Consider the following 17,964-nt stretch of genomic DNA (forward strand, 5'->3'; position numbering starts at 1 on the left):
TTTAAAGTTGTCACATTAAAAGGCTATCAAAGAACAGACACTGATTTTAAAGGCTATGCCATTCAAGTCTATTTTAAACATAAAAAAGGATGATATAGTAGGACCTTGAAAGTGCCTAAGAACAGTGAGCACCTGGATAGCATATTGACCAGCCACATGTACAATATTACCCCACCTGTCTTCTCCTGTCTAGTTGGATTTTCGTTCAACCATATGGATGTGATAAAAAACAAAAACAGTGGTCTATTCCATTATGGCATTTCAGCTACACTGATGGTTATATGTTTGGCACAATACGTATAAAGAATAAGTACTTTATCACCTTTTTTCATCCTCTCCATCTTCTTTGCTTTTTGAACCATTTTTCTGTACTGTAAGCTTTAAAGTAGAGATGTATTAGCTGCTGATGAATAGGACATTAATGTTTCAAATCAATTAAGTTAGCTGCATTTTTGCTAAAACTATAGGAAATATTCATAAAATGCAGGATCGGTGTTATCTTCTTCACTACATTTTTTGTGACATAATATAAATCTAACCTACTTGCAAATCCAGGGAATGGTACAAAGAGAAGCTCTGGAGCCATACATTTAGGCAGGACAAAAGGAAAATCATACTGTGGAGGAATGGGAGAGAGCAGTCACAGCTGACAGAAACAGATCAAGGCAAAAAATGGATGAAATTGCTTGGGTTCCCAGAGGAGCATAATTTTGAAGAAAGAAGACATGGTTGAGATAACAGGGCTGCAGTCCAGTTTCTGGAAATCTTGTTCTTCAACTTTCCCATAGCTGGTGGCCTAACACTTCCTGCATTTTAGTTTTGAATGGGCAAGGTTGATTATTTCTGAAAAAACTATGGAACTTCTTCTGTGTGACCCAGAGAAATGAGGATTCTCTCTTCCTCCAAACAATTCCTCATAATGGATGTAACACTTTCCTGGAAATCATGGACAACTTCTATAACACTTTATGATTTGATTCTGGTGAATGAGAAAGAAGAGGAGAAGGGGAAAGAGGGGATTTCCACTGAATGCATGCAAGTACCTGGGTGGCTTTTTGTGTGCTTTTAGATTTTTGCCCTTCCTCTCTAATTTGGATTCATCATCTCTTTCTTTCTCACACACAAAAATTGTGGCTTTTCCCCCTTCAAAGTTATCATTCTGTTTCCTGAAAGAATTTAGTGAAAGAAAGTCTCACTGGCTTGAGTGGGGGTCTCTGTTTTCTTATTTAGCAATAGCGAGTGTTTGTGTGTGCCCACAAGCAAACTGTTCCTCTTTTAATTGAACCATAATTTCCCTAAGAATTTGCAACTGGCCTGAGCCTTCATGCTTCACTGAAATGCTAATGCAAGATGGCCTGAGAATATTATTTTACCGTTACTAAGAGGGAGTCCTCCATGAATGGGAATTGTTGAAGAAAGTATCTTTCTCTGGAAATATTTAGAAAAATTACCCACCCAATTTTTCTGTCGATAGATTTGATGGACAATTTCAAAAGTTATTTGCGCCTTGCCTATCTATTCTCTGCCCAATTTTATTCAAGAAGTGTGCTGATTACTCTTCATGACATGGTTGCTGAAATAGTTATCACATATTTTGGATGAAAATGTACTATGTTGTTTGTGTAAATAGCAATTGTGGGATTGTTGTTTTTTTAACAACAGAATTGTATAGCATCTGAATAGGATCAGCAAGTGGTTCTCAGTTGATGTTATCAAAACATCAGTAAAAAAGACACACACTACTAAAAATGAACACTTCTCTTACTATTTCTGAAGAATAATGGAAAATCTACTCCTGGTTCTCTTGGTCATTCACTTTTTGTCTCTCTCTCTCACTCCCATTTTCAAAGACCAGCAGCTAGAAAATTGTTCTCTCCTGAAAAACTGTGGGCTAATCTGCTGTGTTCTGTGCACCTTCCACATTTAGTCATGAGGGCCACATGTCCACGGAGATGTCTTCAGATAGAGTCAGAAATGACTAGCACATATGTGTGAGGGAAATCTTTATCTTACCTTTAATATGCTGTGTGATATCTAAATTTGTTAAGGTTTTTCTTTTACCTATTTTATAAAGTTATATGAGCACCCATTTTACTGGAAGATGTTGCAACAGGTGGCCTGTTTCCTTTTCCTGATGTTCCAGGTTCTTTATTGTATTATGAAAAGAGGCAGAATGGGCTTTTCCTCCAGCCATAAGAAGTAAGCTGCCTATCCAATATACTGAAATTTCCTACACCTCCTCTTTCTCCTCCCTCAGTTGTGACAGCTCTTGCAGTGTCAGCCCATTGAGAGGCTCCATTTGGCTTCTTGAAGCAACTGACCTTACCTTTCAAAGAAATTCACTTTATCAGTGATGGTGGGAATTTCTCCACTCATATAACATGGCCCATTCCATGTGGTATAAACGAGTTGTCTTACAATCTGCACCAGCAGTGAGTTACTCCAAAGAAGCAGCAGGTTAGCTGCTGCAAAAAAGCCATAAGTACCCCTATAAATAACAAGGACCATTAATAGTATAAATTAGCTAGAAGTATAGTAGTCCTTTCATGAATAGGATAAGCTGCTTGTTTGGAATGCTGAGCAAGGGACTGAATGATGCAGACTTGTTTCCAGTTGAATATCATACTTCTAAAAAGGAATCGTGAAGCATGTGGAAAAGACAAAAAAGTTCACCTCTGTTATGGCCTTTAGATGTTAAGTTATAAAGATGTTCTTTTTTTTTCTTTTTTTTTTGGTGATGGGCACATTTGATATTTGGGAAACATGTTGTGAACAATGTCATCAAAAAACAGTCCAACAAAAATGCTACTATTTTAGAATGTTTCCCCTTTTCTCTCCTCTCCTGCTTCCTTTGTGGCACTTTCTACCACCCTGTAGTTTACTTTTATTTTCTAAAAACATGACGACAAACTATTCCACCATGCCCATTAATTTTTTACTATTTAAAAAGGCCTATGGGAACCTGTTCATTTCGAAATAAAAATAAAGCTAAGGGCTCCAATTTGTGTTATAGCATGCTAGGCTCATTTAATATTTTTAATTAAAATATTTGGGGGTGGGTTGTTTCTCCCCGACACACCCACAATCAGATGGTCAAGGAATTTAACACCAAGAAGGAGCTATGTGATAACAGTTGCTCTAGACAGAGGAGAAGAGGGTTAAGTAATAGCCCTATCCTGTTATTTTAAATGTGCACAGCAGAAGTAAACATAGTAGCCCCATTCCAAAACCATCATTGGATGAGCCATGATAGCACAATTGTTAGAATGCAGTACTGCAGGCTAACGTACTGCTCACTCCAGGAGTTCAATTCTGAGCAGCTCAAGATTGACTCAGCCTTCCATCGTTCCAAAATTGGTAAAATGAGGATCCAGATTGTTGGGGGCAATATGTTGACATTGTAAACTGCTTATAGAGGGCTGTAAAGCACTATGAAGTGGTATATTAGTCTAAGTGTTATTGCTATCAAATATTTTAATTGAAAAATATTAAAGGAGAGGTTAGCAATGCTTATCTGAAAAGGACAGATGTATGTATCTAAGAATCTATCTTTGAAGAGTTGTTATATAAATTTTGATTTTCTAGGATTCTAAATCCTGATTTTTCTCAAGAAGCCTGCATTTGTCTAGAATTCAGCATATTTACAGGAAATCTCAGACTTCCTTTACTACAGTCATAACTGTAGTAACATCACAATCTAATGAGACAAAGAGCCCTTGCTATACCAAGGTAAGAGTTCTGCCATATATAGGAAGAATGTAGGGTTAAATCCTGTATTTTTCTCCTGCCCTTATATTGCAAAGTGAATGCCCATTCCTCAGGCTTATTTATTCTAGCCATCTGTATAGTGCTTGCTTAACAAACTTCTTTACTCATAGCTCCCCTCTTCCCACCCTGCTAACCCTGAACATTTTCCAGAACTATAAATGTTTTCACTGTGCCTAGTACAGGTGAAATGAAAACAGTGATGGATAGTGGACCAAAGTAGTGTGCTTGTCCCTGATTCATCTCATTACATGTGCAGACAATGTGCACTAAGAATGCCTGCCTCAAGATTATATATGTTGTTATTATAATAAAAGAATCTCAGAATGAAACAAAACTTACACAATTGGAATTAGAGTAATATCAAAGAACTGAAAATGGATCAGCAATAACATTTTTAGAACAAAGTTTTTGTCTCTAATGAAGCATGTTGGAAGACGCTTGATTCAGTAAGCAATTTAACCAATTGTTTGAAATACAAGGTAACAAATGTATTGCAATCCTGTCATTTCCTGCTAAATCTTATGTAGTTTCAATGTGCTATTTAATCAGCATAATCAGGCTGCCTGTATTGCCTGTGAGCTAGTATAATGAAATAACAGACTTCGTAGCACAGGAATCATGAATACTCTTTTTCTCCAACTCAAGAACTGAGTAACTTCCAATTGATGTCATCCTTGGTCAAGCATTTCCGTGTACAACATCAACACCGATAGCCACATAATATGGTGCTATGAATCAGATTTCTCATGAGATTAATGATTCAACCCATATATATAGTAGTATCAAAATGAATAGGTTCCCTACCAAATAGTTTCACTTCAGGATAACTTCTCCATGGTACTGTGGCTGTGAAATTTTGATTTGCTCACATACATTGGCAATTTTCTGCCATGGGATACTTAATGCTATAGGTATTTTCAGTCTCCCACCTGCGTATTATTTTTATGGTTTACAACAATTTGAAGTTGAACACAATATTATAGCAGTTGATTGGAGGCATCCTGGCAATCCTGTTTTTGCTGGATTCCTAATATCATCAGGGGATTCTCTTTCCATAATGCACAGGGGTAAAATGTACTTCATCCAAACAAGAGATGAAAATATACTTCTTCACTCTACTTTTTACCAATTTTTTTTCTACTGTACATTTTTAGGGTATCAGGAATATTCTTTGACATCTACGAAGGGCCAGTTGTTGCTAGTTGTTGCTAGTTTTTCATCTCCAGATATATAATAGAAAAAAATAAAACAGCACTCCTCTAAAGGTAGGTAGTTGTGTGCATGTGATAAACAACAAGCAACTAATGGGTAGTGCCTTGCATAGAATGGGCTCACAAGAAGTAACCCCCAAAATAGACAATTAATCCATATATAATCCAGGCTGACTACTGGCTCATCCTAGGCAAAAAATAATATATAGGATTTCCTTTTACAGAAAACTTAAGGAAAAGGTATTCTGAATTCAAATTTGTCTTGCAATTCTGTCACATTGACTCTAATTTATTATCAGTCCTGCCTTATGGTTTATCTTCTAGTCCTGACCACTGTTAAATCAGCAAAGTATATTCTAGAATCCTGGGTGCTTGCTTCTCTTACAGTTATATCTGTAGACAGCGGTCCTTTACAAGGCCAAGGTTTTATCTTTTGGAAGATTCGAATCAAATTTCTAGATGTCTGGAGTTCTATTGGCCTTTAATAAGGCCTGAGATTCAGTGCCTTAGGTTGAAGTGGCCTTTAATAAGTTAGACTATTAAATTAAATGACAGAGCTTTTAGCACAGCTTGTATGGCCCCATAGTGATATCCTTTGATTGCTCCGTATGGCAAAAGATACGAGGATCAAGTCTCAGGTGCCACAGCTTTTATCTATCTGAGATTGTGTCTTGCTCTGAAATTTTAATGCTGAGGTTGACACATATCCTGGATGAATGTTTCCCAGCTGGGTGCTCTAGCTCATAAAAAAAATCCTGCTTGGAGTCATATAGCAAGGAAGTGGTAATCTTGTACTCGCTTCAACTTGTGTCCCAGATTTGTTCTGTTTGATAAATACTTTAAATCCAGCTTGTTGGGTTGAATCTGGGATATGATCAGAGAACTCTTTCCCCTCAGAATACCCTTCCTTAATTTCTAGGACATGATAACCTTTAGAGCTAGGTTTCTGACAAAGTGATTATCTTTTTCAGAATCTATACCTTGATGCCCATCCTTTGCTCTGTTTATACTTTTTCACAGAGTGCTACACAGTGCCATAGATGTCTGTCTCCTTTTACTTCTCCTCTTTCATTATAATATGTAGGGAACACAGTCCCTTGATAGGTAGATTGTATATGATTTGATACACAGATTGGACTTTCAATCTAGGTCATATGTGATTACATGACTCTATGTGAATGCACACCCAACTTCTCCCATTTAAAAAATGGCAGGTTGTGCTTGATGCAAAGAAGAGAAGAAAACCCATGATGTGCTAGAGGTGGCAAATGCTTTTCAGCCTGAATAATATTTTTCCTTTACTATACATAGCATATTAAAAGTGTAAGCCAAGTGTTGGTATCTGTTCCAATTACATACCAAACAGCAATAGCACTTAGACTTATATACCGCTTCACAGTGCTTTACAGCCCTCTCTTACCAGTTTACAGAGTCAGCATATTGGCCCCAACAATTTGGGTTCCCATTTTACTGACCTCGGAGGGATGGAAGGCTGAGTCAACCTTGAGCCTGGTGAGATTCCAACTGCCAAACTGCAGTCAACTGGCAGTCAGCAGAAGTAGCCTGCAGTACTGCACTCTAACCACTGCACCACCATGCTCATAATATTATAATAAATAATTGTGAATGATTCCAAAGTGGGAATGGTGCATTAAGGCTCAAATTTCAAAAGAAGATTTGTATTAAATTGTAATGGGAATTGCTTTATGAACAGCCCCAACATTAGATGGTGTAGTCCTATTCTAATGGCAGTTTTGTGCTTAGAATATTTGGCAGCAGCTGGCTTTAGGAAAGAAAGCTAATCATGATGTAATAAGTATAAAAGTGAAAGTAATCTTCTACTCTACTTTTTATGGTCTTGCTACATGATTCATTCACTGAGATTTATCCACTGTGATGTATGTGGTTCTGAATATTGAACTCTGATCTGAATCTGTGTATAAAACAGTCAAGTCTACCGATGATGGGCCAGATGAGAAAAACATATTTGGTATACAGTACCTTCTAATATGAGCTTAAAATTCTCAAGAATTTTTCAAAATGAAATCTTATAACTGTGATCTACTTCGATTTTTCATTGACAATAGTTGTACATTTTTTCCTGCTATGTTTATCCTTGCAGAACTGAGTATGGAACAGCACATATTTGGGCATAGGGTAGCCAGTTTGGGGAGTGCTTAATGTATCATGCTAGAAGACAAGCGACTCTGAATTCTAGTCCTAACTTAGGCACAAAGGCAATTGGGCGACCTTGGGCCAGTCATCTATCAGCCCTAGAAGGACAAACTACTTCTGAAAAGGCAACTGTCTCTGCCTTCAAGCCAGCAATGAGTCCTAGTGGCCATAGGACTCATTGCTGACTTGAAGGCAGAGACAGTTGTGCATAACTGGACCAGAATGCTATATGAATGAATCAGAAATGTTATTCTCTATTATCAACTTATTTGAGGCAGAACAGAGAAACAATCTAAACAGAGCAAGACAATCTAGCCGAAGCACTTGTTGGAGAATTTATCAAGGGGATGAATGGACAGAATCAAAATCAGTTTGCTTCTGATGTGGTACACCTAATCTATTCAAAATAAGTCAAGAGCGGGTACATTGAAGTTATGGCATACAACGTCAAGATAAAGCAATTTACAGTGGTGTTGCAATGAAAATTTTGATGAATTTTATTTCAGGAAGGGCCCTGAAAAATTCTGCACTTTTGTTGTGGTTGTTGTTGTTGTTGATGATGATGATGCCAAGTCATATAAAGCTGTTGTCTCAGCACAGGATTTGAATTCTCTGAGCTGTCTAAAATCCCAGGTTTAGCCTTTACCAGGCTTTTAAACCTGGTAAATTTTTAAAGGACCTGTCCCAACTTCTGTTGATTTGTGTTCTTTTATGAGTGTGATACTGAAGAGGTTACCAACAAATCAGAATAGCAGAGGGAAACATCCCCCCCCCCCACATACACATTAGTAACTCTTTATGTATAAGAGCTTCCAATTGAGTGGAACGTGAATCCAAATGTAACCTTCTGCTTGGTCTGAACTATCCCTATGAATCCTGTTTAAAATAGTGCAAATAAACATGTACCATACTTGAATGGAATTATGGATTGCCCATATTCCCAGTGGCAGAGAAGTAAATCTGAGCCTACTTCTACATTCAGTTTCTTCTTCTTCTTCTCAGGAAGAGGGCATTTCTGCATAAGGAACACCACAGCTTTCTCCGATGTGTGATCATCACAGAATGAAATGCAGTTCCAAACATTTCATAACAAAAGTTAGGAATGAAAGCAGAGACTCCCCGTGTTTAGTCTCTGTTGTAGAACAAATACTTATAATTAAACTGAAACCAGAATGAAAACATAGTCTAAGGGAAAGAGCCAAAAATGAATACTATAATCTCTTCTCCCTTGCCCCCCCCCCCCTCTCCACGTTACCCTTTGCTGTTTCCTGGGAAGTAATGTTGTCATCTCCCAACACTGGATGCCCTTCTGCAGCCAAAACTTCACTTTGGTTCTGGCCAGCCAACTGCCATCTGGAAGTATTTAATGACTTCAATATTCATAAGTGCCAAGAATTATGTAGGCCCTTGTTCTTTAAAGCATATTTCACTCTCACACCTTTTAATTTAAGAAAAAGCTGCTTCTCTTAGAAGTGTTCCTTGGATCTCTCTCCCTCCCACCCTCTCTCCCCCTCCCTCTCTCTCTGTTCTTCCCTCCCCCAGGAGTTTTTTTTTTTGACCAATACAGTATTTCTGCCTTTGTGATTACTTCAGGGACTAGAAGGAAATGGAAAGAAATTGGCTGCTGTTTGGAATTTTTTTACTACTCTTCTACCATTTTCATTTTAAAATACATTTAACGCTGTTCAGTAAAAACTGGCCTTATTATTTCTAGTTGCTTTTCTATATTTAGAAATTTGACATACATGCACCAGGGGTTTCTATAATGTTATGGCCCTCAAGGCAAATTTTCTGAAGTCTAGAAGGACTTTCACTTGCTTTAGTCCTCACTTAAATTAATTAAGAATGCAAATTATATGTGTCTATTCAAAATTAAGTCAAACAGAGCACAGGTAAGTTGATATATGTACATTAAGCTTAAAAGACTCAGACATTCAAAATGTATCAATTATAATTTATAGAAATATATTTTTGGTTCATTTTCTCTTTATCATAGATTACTCTGCAACAAATAGATGAACATGATAACTTGCTTATAACCTGGGAACTATGAATATTGGCAGGTGAGCTTTTCTCATTATTTGCTCACAGTGGTCCAGTCATGCAAAATGTTCCTTAATAATTAATTGGAATTTAATGGGAATTTAAGTGATCTAGATGCAGCATTAATAATATCTTTAAACTATGCTTCACATTTGTTATATGAACTTTTGGAACGCTTCCAATCCTCCAGATACACACTTGGCTATACTAACTATAACTGTGGTTAAACAAAATGGGAACAAGCCATATTCAAGCTGGAAAACTTGAATTTGAACTTGGAAGCTTTAAATGGGTTGCTATTGTAGTTTAAAATAAATTCTAATTATAGTTAAAATTAATCATAGCTCCTGTTTGGACATTTACAAAAAAAAAATGAAAGCCATAGTAAAATCTCTTATATTCCACTTTTTCAACCTGCAGGACAAAGTATGGGACGGGGAATAATAAAGCCCAGGAGAGAGTAATCTCATTCGCATCATACTAAATGTTAATATGATGTCAGTTTAATATAACCGTTTTAAGGAATCCACACTAGCGGGATACAGCTAAATAATTATAATAGCATTATTGTCTCACATTGAGGTTTATTGCCCAACAGTGCAAATTATCTTCTGTGATGACCCTTTTCTTATGGTATTATGAAGCCAACAGCATTCACAGTCACATGCCAGGTGAACTGCAGACTCCCCCTGTATATCCAATGGAGAGAGATGTCTGCCACATAGCAAAAAAGGATCTCTCAAACCCCGCCCCCCTTCCCGCGTGCATACCAATTGAAAGAGCTTTAGTCCCTATGGACTAAATGGACTCAGCTATTCCTGAACTTTGGAGGAAAAAAAAAGTCTTCCTAGAAACTAGAAGGTGACTTTAATTTCAGGCATCAGGACTAGGAAATAGTTAACAAACCTAGCTAGAATATTGTGTAATACCTATGTATATGTTTAGTCTAATTTACTTTACTTTTACTTTTTACTTTTATTTAGATTTTTATACCGCCCCCTCTCCCCAAAGGGACTCGGGGCGGTGTACAGTCAAATAAAAACACATCAATAAATAGAAAATACAAACACAAAGAGGAGGCAATAAGAAACTGTACATATCTGAAGTAAAGTAATTAAAAGCAATATTTAAATACCCTAAAAATACCCAATTAAAATATCTGCCAGGAGGTAGAATAAAACTATAAATGGGCCAGGCCGGCTAAACGGAACAGGTGAGTCTTCAGTTTTTGTCGAAAGGAGCGGAAGTCGGTGGTGGTTCTGATATCAGGGGGGAGGTCATTCCAGAGGGTTGGGCCCATCACAGAGAAGGCTCTACTCCTAGGCGCCGCCCGTTGGCATTGCTTAGTGGACGGCACCCGGAGGAGTCCTTCCCTGTGAGAGCGAATCGGTCGCAGGGAAGTGTGTGGTAGGATGCGATCCCGCAAGTACCTAGGTCCTGAGCCATGGAGCGCTTTAAAGCTATTTATTGACTTTACAGTTTATTATCTCTATACATGCTTAATAATTTTGTGTTTTTATGCTTAGCGTTAGTTAGACCTTCTTTACCACAATATTGCATCTAAATAGGAGCAGACCAGGATCATCTAGTGATCTGCCATACCTTTAGATTTTTCTTTATATTTTCTATTAGAGAGCCCGTTAAATTACTATTTGAGATTTGAACAACTTTGTGCTTTTGCTTCCTTTGCCACTGAATATTTTTCTTACGAGTAGAAAAAATCCAAAAGGGAGATTTTAACATTTTCTGTCTCTTATTTTTTTTTAAAAAAGCTTCTTTTATTTATCTCTTGTGAGATTGATCTATTTTCCCACAGAAAAGTGGTAATAGGCTGATTTCCCTAGCTACACATCTTAAAGCCAAGAGATGGCACTATGGAATTCCTTTCAATTTATCTCATGCTTTTCCTTTTAATTTGCCAGAAATTAACATAGATAAGAGAAGTTCTAGTTTTCTCACACTCCTTATTTAGCAGCGAAAACACTAGAACAACAGAATAACAGAGTTGGGGGGGATGTTGGAAGTCTCCTGGTCCAACTCCCCTGCTCAGGCAAAAAAGCCCATATCATTTCAGACAAATGGTTGTCCTATATCTTCTTAAAAACCTCCATGATGGAGCACCCACAGCTTTTGAAGGCAAGTCACTCCACTGATTAACTATTCTAATTGTCAGGAAAATTCTTCTTAGCTCTAGGTTGGTTCTCTCCTTTATTGGTTGCCATCCTTTGCTTCTTGTTCTGCCTTCTGGTGCTTTGGACAATAGCTTGATTCCCTTTTCTTTGTGGCAGCCCCTGAGATATTGGAAGAATGCTATCATGTCACCTCTAGTCTTTCTTTTCATTAATCTAGACATACCCAATTCCTGCAAACACTTTTTCATATGTTTTAGCTTCCAATCTCCTAATCATCTTTGTTGGTCTTCTCTGCACTCTTTTTAGAGTATCAACATCTGTTTTATATCATGGGTGTTGTATTATACTGCAGAGAGATACTGTAAATGATCTTGATGGACAAAGGGAAGACCTGTTACCCTGACAATGAACAGAAGCCCAGACAAGAAGTGAGAAGTTTGAAAGCCTGCTGGGATCAGTGTACTAAGAGCACTAAGCACAGAGTTGAATGGACACAGACTATTCAGGAGCAATCCAATCCAACTCCATCCAGCCCGACCCCCTTATTCCAGGAAGTGATTAAGGTGGTCAATCAAAATGCCAGAAGATCCTCAGGAAATTTCACAAGCACATTAGAAACCGAGTAGTTTTCAGATCAGGAAGTATGAACAGCAGGGAAACTCCAGTGAGATGGAAGGCTGGATTGACAGGCAGATAGAAAGACAGGTAGATGAAAATAGCAACAACAATATTGCTTCCTTAAAACAACTGAATAATCTCAAAAGCACCCAACCCTCCAAGATAAAATATGCAGAGAAATGTATAGAGAAAAAAAAAAGCTTCTTTTGCAAGAAAAGAAAACTTTCCGAAAACTGGACGACAGATTTCAGCACAATATTAGCAATATATCAGAAAAAGACAGCTCACACACAATGTTATGTTCAGCGAATAGTAAAAGAATCGGCCCTCAGTTGTCATGATATGTTGGCACATTTTCTTAAACAATGTTATTATTAGCACTTCTTTAGCCTGAGAAGTTAGGAAGATGTCCTAGATTTAGAGAGTGTTTTGCTTCTAATGCCAATATCCTTAAGCTGCAATCATCACTAGAGCTCACTCATTTACTTTGCAAAACTCCTGTTAAAGGCAGAAGGATAGCTCCAAAGAAACAGTAAAGGCAAGAGTTTCTATAACATTTCATTCCTTGTGGGTTGGTTTCACTTTAAAAGGGCTGATTTTGCTGCAGGGTCAACTACTACCACTTACTTCAATTTTCAGTAATTACAGTTTGTTCAGTTTGTTCAGTGAGGTGGCTCCTAATTGCACACATGACAAAAAGAACAATTCAGGTTTTTTTCAACCTCATTCACAACTACATATCATCTACCCCTTTTTGCAAGAAAGAAACTGATTGGAAACTGAATGGGAATCATATTTTAACTGCACCCTTATAAGATTTTCAAGGATTTATGTCCACAGAAATCCAGTCTTTGTCCTTTATTTTGTGTAAGCACTAATAAACAGAAATTAAACCAATTGATTTATTCCAACTAGTCATGACAATAAATCCACACCAATGGTTTTTGGTGACTCCAATTTCAATATTATTTTAGTATTGTTAAGCTAAAACATGTCTAGTTTCTATTCAATCGGGGTCCTTCACTTTGGAGCCTTATATGAATTCAAAAATATTATTTCATCACAAAGGTAAAATTTCTCAGAAGAGAGTTGCTTCCAAATTATCAGTTAATTTAATCTCATTCTCCCCACCATGAAACTTTCTAACCCACAAAGAAGAGGGAAAATTTTGGAAAAATATATGGAAAAAAGTATAGAAAATTATTTCCTCATTCTACAAAGAACATATGGAAGGCTACCTTTGAACAACATTGTACTGAATGTAACTTGAAGCTTTGAGATGTTTCTTTATTAAAAGACCTTTTGGAAGCTTGACTATCTATATATAAAAATGATTGTTTGTGTGCGTGTGCGTGTGCATGTGCGTGCATGCATATGTTTCAGCACAACTCTGGAATGCCTCAAGCAATTTCAACCAAACTTGGTACACAGATGACTTACTCCCTGGAAACAAATACGGTGGGGTTAAGACACCCCAAATACCCCTCAGTGTGTGTGTTCTGTTAAGATACAGCATGTTGTGCCTTAAAATGGCTTCTATTGTATTGCTGTAAATGCAGGGGTGAAATGCCCGAACCGGTAGTAAAAAATGCTACTGGTTTGCAGAACCAGTAGTAAAAAATACTTTAAAAAAAGTTCTGACAATCGCATGTCACACAGCTGATCTTCAGAATGTTTTTTTTTTACTTTTTAAGCATTTTTTTACTACAGGTTCTCCAGAAATGGGGTGGGGGGTGGGGAGTCCGTTTTTGCTCCTAGCAGGCTTTCCTGAAGCCTGCTAGGCCAAAAATGGGGTGGGGAGGTGCTGAGAAAGAAAGAAAGAAAGAAAGAAAGAAAGAAAGAAAGAAAGAAAGAAAGAAAGAAAGAGAGGGAGGGAGGGAGGGAGGGAGGGAGGGAGGGAGGGAGGGAGGGAGGGAGGGAGAGAGGGAGAGAGGGAGGGATGGAGGGAAAAAGGAGAGGAAGGAAGGACCTCAGACCTGGCACTAGACACAGCTTCAGAGGATACTCCAGGGCAGGAAAGTCATCTAATCCAACCCTACTCCAGCAGGACATTGTTAAAGTGAGTTTCTGTCTTTTGATCCCCCAGTTACATGACTACATAGCCACGGCCACCCAGTCACATGACCCCCACCAAGCCACTCCCACCAAGCCATGCCCACAGAACTGATAGTAAAAAAAATTAGATTTCGCCACTGCGTAAATGGCTTCTATTGTACAGTGCAGTGGAGTTGCCATGGCAATGGCTTCACATTACTCCACAAGAGGCTCCCTTTTGTAAGGGGGAAAATCCAACATTAGAAATTATGTTTGGTCTGGACATTTTCCTACCTATAAATAAATACCCAGACAACACCAGGTTATCAACTAGCTGTGAATAAGATATTAGACCTTGACTGGGATAACTCCTGTTTAATATACTCAATAATCGATATATTGATAGATCAATAGATAGACAGGAAGACAGACAGATGATAGCAGTGACGTGCAGTCAGGTGAGGCAAGTGAGGCACAGCCTCACCACTCTCATCATGAAAAAAAAAAGGAAAAGGAAAAAGCTGAGCTAGTTACTGCCTCACCGTGGATGACTCTGCTTAACTGTTAAAAAAAGCTGGAAAAGGTACGTGTGGGTTGGAGGGAGGCGTAGGAATTCAAACTTCATCCTCCTGGTGCTGTGCAGGGCTTTGGGCAAAGGCTGGAGGGAAGGACCCTGGCTCACTTGTGCTCTCCCTCCCCAAGAGTAGTTTGATTGCAGGCAGAGCCACGTTGTGGGGCCAGTCTGTGTGCTACAGCATCACTCTTTGCCTGGCTTCCTGCCTCCTCCTGTGGTCTCCTCACTGGTGCTCTCCCTCCCCAAGTGTAGTGACTTCCTCCCCAGGCCCCCATCCATTTCTCTCTCTCACACACACAGCTGGATAAAACTATATAAAAATCTAGCCCAGCTTCACTGATTACAAGTTTGAAAAGGCAACGTGGCTCCGCCTGCAATCAAACTACACTTGGGGAGGGAGAGCACAAGCGAGCACTGAGGAGACCACAGGAGGAGGCTGGAAGCCAGGCAAAGAGCCATGCTGTAGTACACACACTTCCCCCCAGCCTCTTTCTTTTGGAAGGCTCAGATCGGCTCCCCTCCGGCTTCTCTGCCTCTCCTCTCACCCCAGCCTGCCAGCAGGAGGTGGTGGGTGGGCTTTATTGTGTTCCAGGCATTTCCCACCCAGACAGCAGGCTGCATTTGCAATGGTGGAGGTGTTTGGGAAAGGCAGCAGGGGAATGGGGGGGATGGCAGAGGATCTGCTTTCAAGCCACTGGAAAAGATATCCAATCCAACTTTTGTGTGTGTGTGGGTTTGTTTGAGAGTGAGTGAGAGAGGGAAGGGGTAGGAGAGATAGTCCAATCCAACTTCTGTGTGTGTGTGTTTGAGAGAGGGGGAGGAAGGGAGAGAGGGAGGAAGGAGGGGAAGGAGAAGAAAAAGAAAAAGGTTGCCACAAAGAAGAGGGAGTCAAACAATTCTCCAAAGCACCTGAGGGTAGAACAAGAAGCAATGGGTGGAAACTAATCAAGGAGAGAAGCAACTTAGAACTGAGGAGAAATTTCCTGACAGTGAGAACAATTAATCAGTGGAACAGCTTGCCTCCAGAAGTTGTGAATGCCCCAACACTGGAAGTCTTTAAGAAGATGTTGGATAGCTATTTGTCTGAAACGGTATAGGGTTTCCTGCCTAGGCAGGGGGTTGGACTAGAAGACCTCCAAGGTCCCTTCCAACTCTACTATTGTATTGTATTGTATTGTATTGTATTATAAAAAGAAAGAAGGAGCAAAGGAGAAAAACAAATGCTGTTGCTTTAAATTGGAACTGAGCATGCCTGGCTGTGGAATTCTGGGAGTTGAAGTCTAAAAATATTTGAAACTCAGCACTGTGTCAGTGCCTCACCAGTCATAAACCTCACCGCACGTCACTGGATGATAGATAGATAGATGATAGATAGATGATAATGGATGGATAATAAACAGATAGATGATAGATGATAGAGTGAGAGAGAGAGAGAGAGAGGGAGAGAGAGAGAGAGAGTGAGATCAATAGGTACATGATAGATAGATAGATGATAGATAGATAGATAGATAGATTATTGATAGACAGAAAGAAAGATAGAAAGATAGAGAAAGAGAGAGAAGAGTGATAGGTAAATAGACAGAAGATAAAAAGATAGATGATAGATAGATAGATAGATAGATAGATAGATAGATAGATAGATAGATAGATAGATAGATGATAGATACAATACAATAACAGAGTTGGAAGGGACCTTGGAGGTCTTCTAGTCCAACCCCCTGCCTAGGCAGGAAACCCTGTACCGTTTCAGACAAATGGCTATCCAACATCTTCTTAAAGACTTCCAGTGTTGGGGCATTCACAACTCCTAGAGGCAAGCTCCACTGATTAATTGTTCTAACTGTCAGGAAATTTCTCCTCAGTTCTAAGTTGCTTCTCTCCTTGATTAGTTTCCACCCATTGCTTCTTGTTCTACCCTCAGGTGCCTTGGAGAACAGTTTGACTCCCTCTTCTTTGTGGCAACCCCTACTCTGACTAGTTATAAAAGCAACAAAATCTGTAGAAACTATTAATCTAGTAATCAGCATATTTTCTGTTCTTAGTCACAATTAGAGGAAAAGAATCATCTTTGTGTTAAGGGTGTCAAGAACACAATGTTTACCCTGCCCGCTTATTGCTAGCAAGGCACCGACCTCCATCAAATGCCCTGATAAACACGATATATAAGGCAGCCTTTCAAAAAAGTTACTTGTTCATCCCATAATTGTTCTATAACCAGAAAAGTGATAAAATAAATAAAATATGTTCTGTATCCAGAACTGTTCAGTAGTAATTATTTCAGAAATCAAGACTTTAAACATATAAGAAATGAGCTTGTATCTGTGCAAGAGCGGAAATGGAAGATCAAGTTGAATTTGAAAAAAGACTGGCCTGTAAGGGGCAATTTTCTCAATCACAGAAGACAGTTATATGCTTAAATCCACATTAAACTCAGTGGGAATAAGTGCCTGTTAACTGGATAAAAAAATCTGCCCCTTCTCTTCCTAAAACACTCCTTTTCAATTAATTTGTTGATTCCCGTTCAAGGTCTTATCATTATTTTCTCTGGATAAAATTGTCTTTTCTTCTGGAAGATGCATCTTGTTTTAAATTGCTGCCAGCTCTAATCAAAGCCACCTACGCAACACTACTCATTTTTCCCCTCCTTCTCTATTTTCCCCAGAACTCAGATTTTCTTTTAGAATTACTGAAAATTGCATACTGGCAATTTCGGAAAATAGGATGAACTGATTTCAAACAAACAAAGCCAGTATCTATAGATTAATATATATTTTTTGTATGCCAATAACCTTTTCAGGAACATCTAAGTGAAGAGATGATCTTTTGACTGAAGTTCCCTAAAGGGTCTGCATATTATTTTATCCGCTCGGAAGTTCACATACAAATATATGTATACTCTTATTTTATCTCTAACATAATTGTGTGCATCTTTCAATTTACTACATTAGTGAAATACATTTCAAACAATATATGAAATTTGGTAGATATTTTTTTTAATTTGGGTTTTCAAATGCTTTTGATGAAGTACCTGATCAAAGAAAACAGAGCAAACCTAATCTTCAAGAAATAAAAATAAAGATTGTATAATCTTTAAGCAGACAATAAGAATACAAGGTTAATTCTTACAATGGAACCAGGAAAAAAATAGAGTCTTCTGGAGAACAACTGTATATTGCAATTTGAGGATGAGCTGAGAAGGTAAATATTAAAAATATCTGGTAATATTAAACCATTTCAGATAATACAGAATTTTGCTTTTACCATCACTGTCAACAGGTTATATTGGATTGCTTATGATTCAATTTGGCCGTTGACACATATTATAACCTAGGATTACATTCTTCCTAGTGCTAATTAATTTTGACATCAAATTGCTTGATAAAACTTATCTGGATACTTTGTTGTCATC

Source organism: Natrix helvetica (assembly GCF_964273705.1).
Source record: "Natrix helvetica genome assembly, chromosome: 2".
NCBI lineage: Eukaryota > Metazoa > Chordata > Lepidosauria > Squamata > Natricidae > Natrix > Natrix helvetica.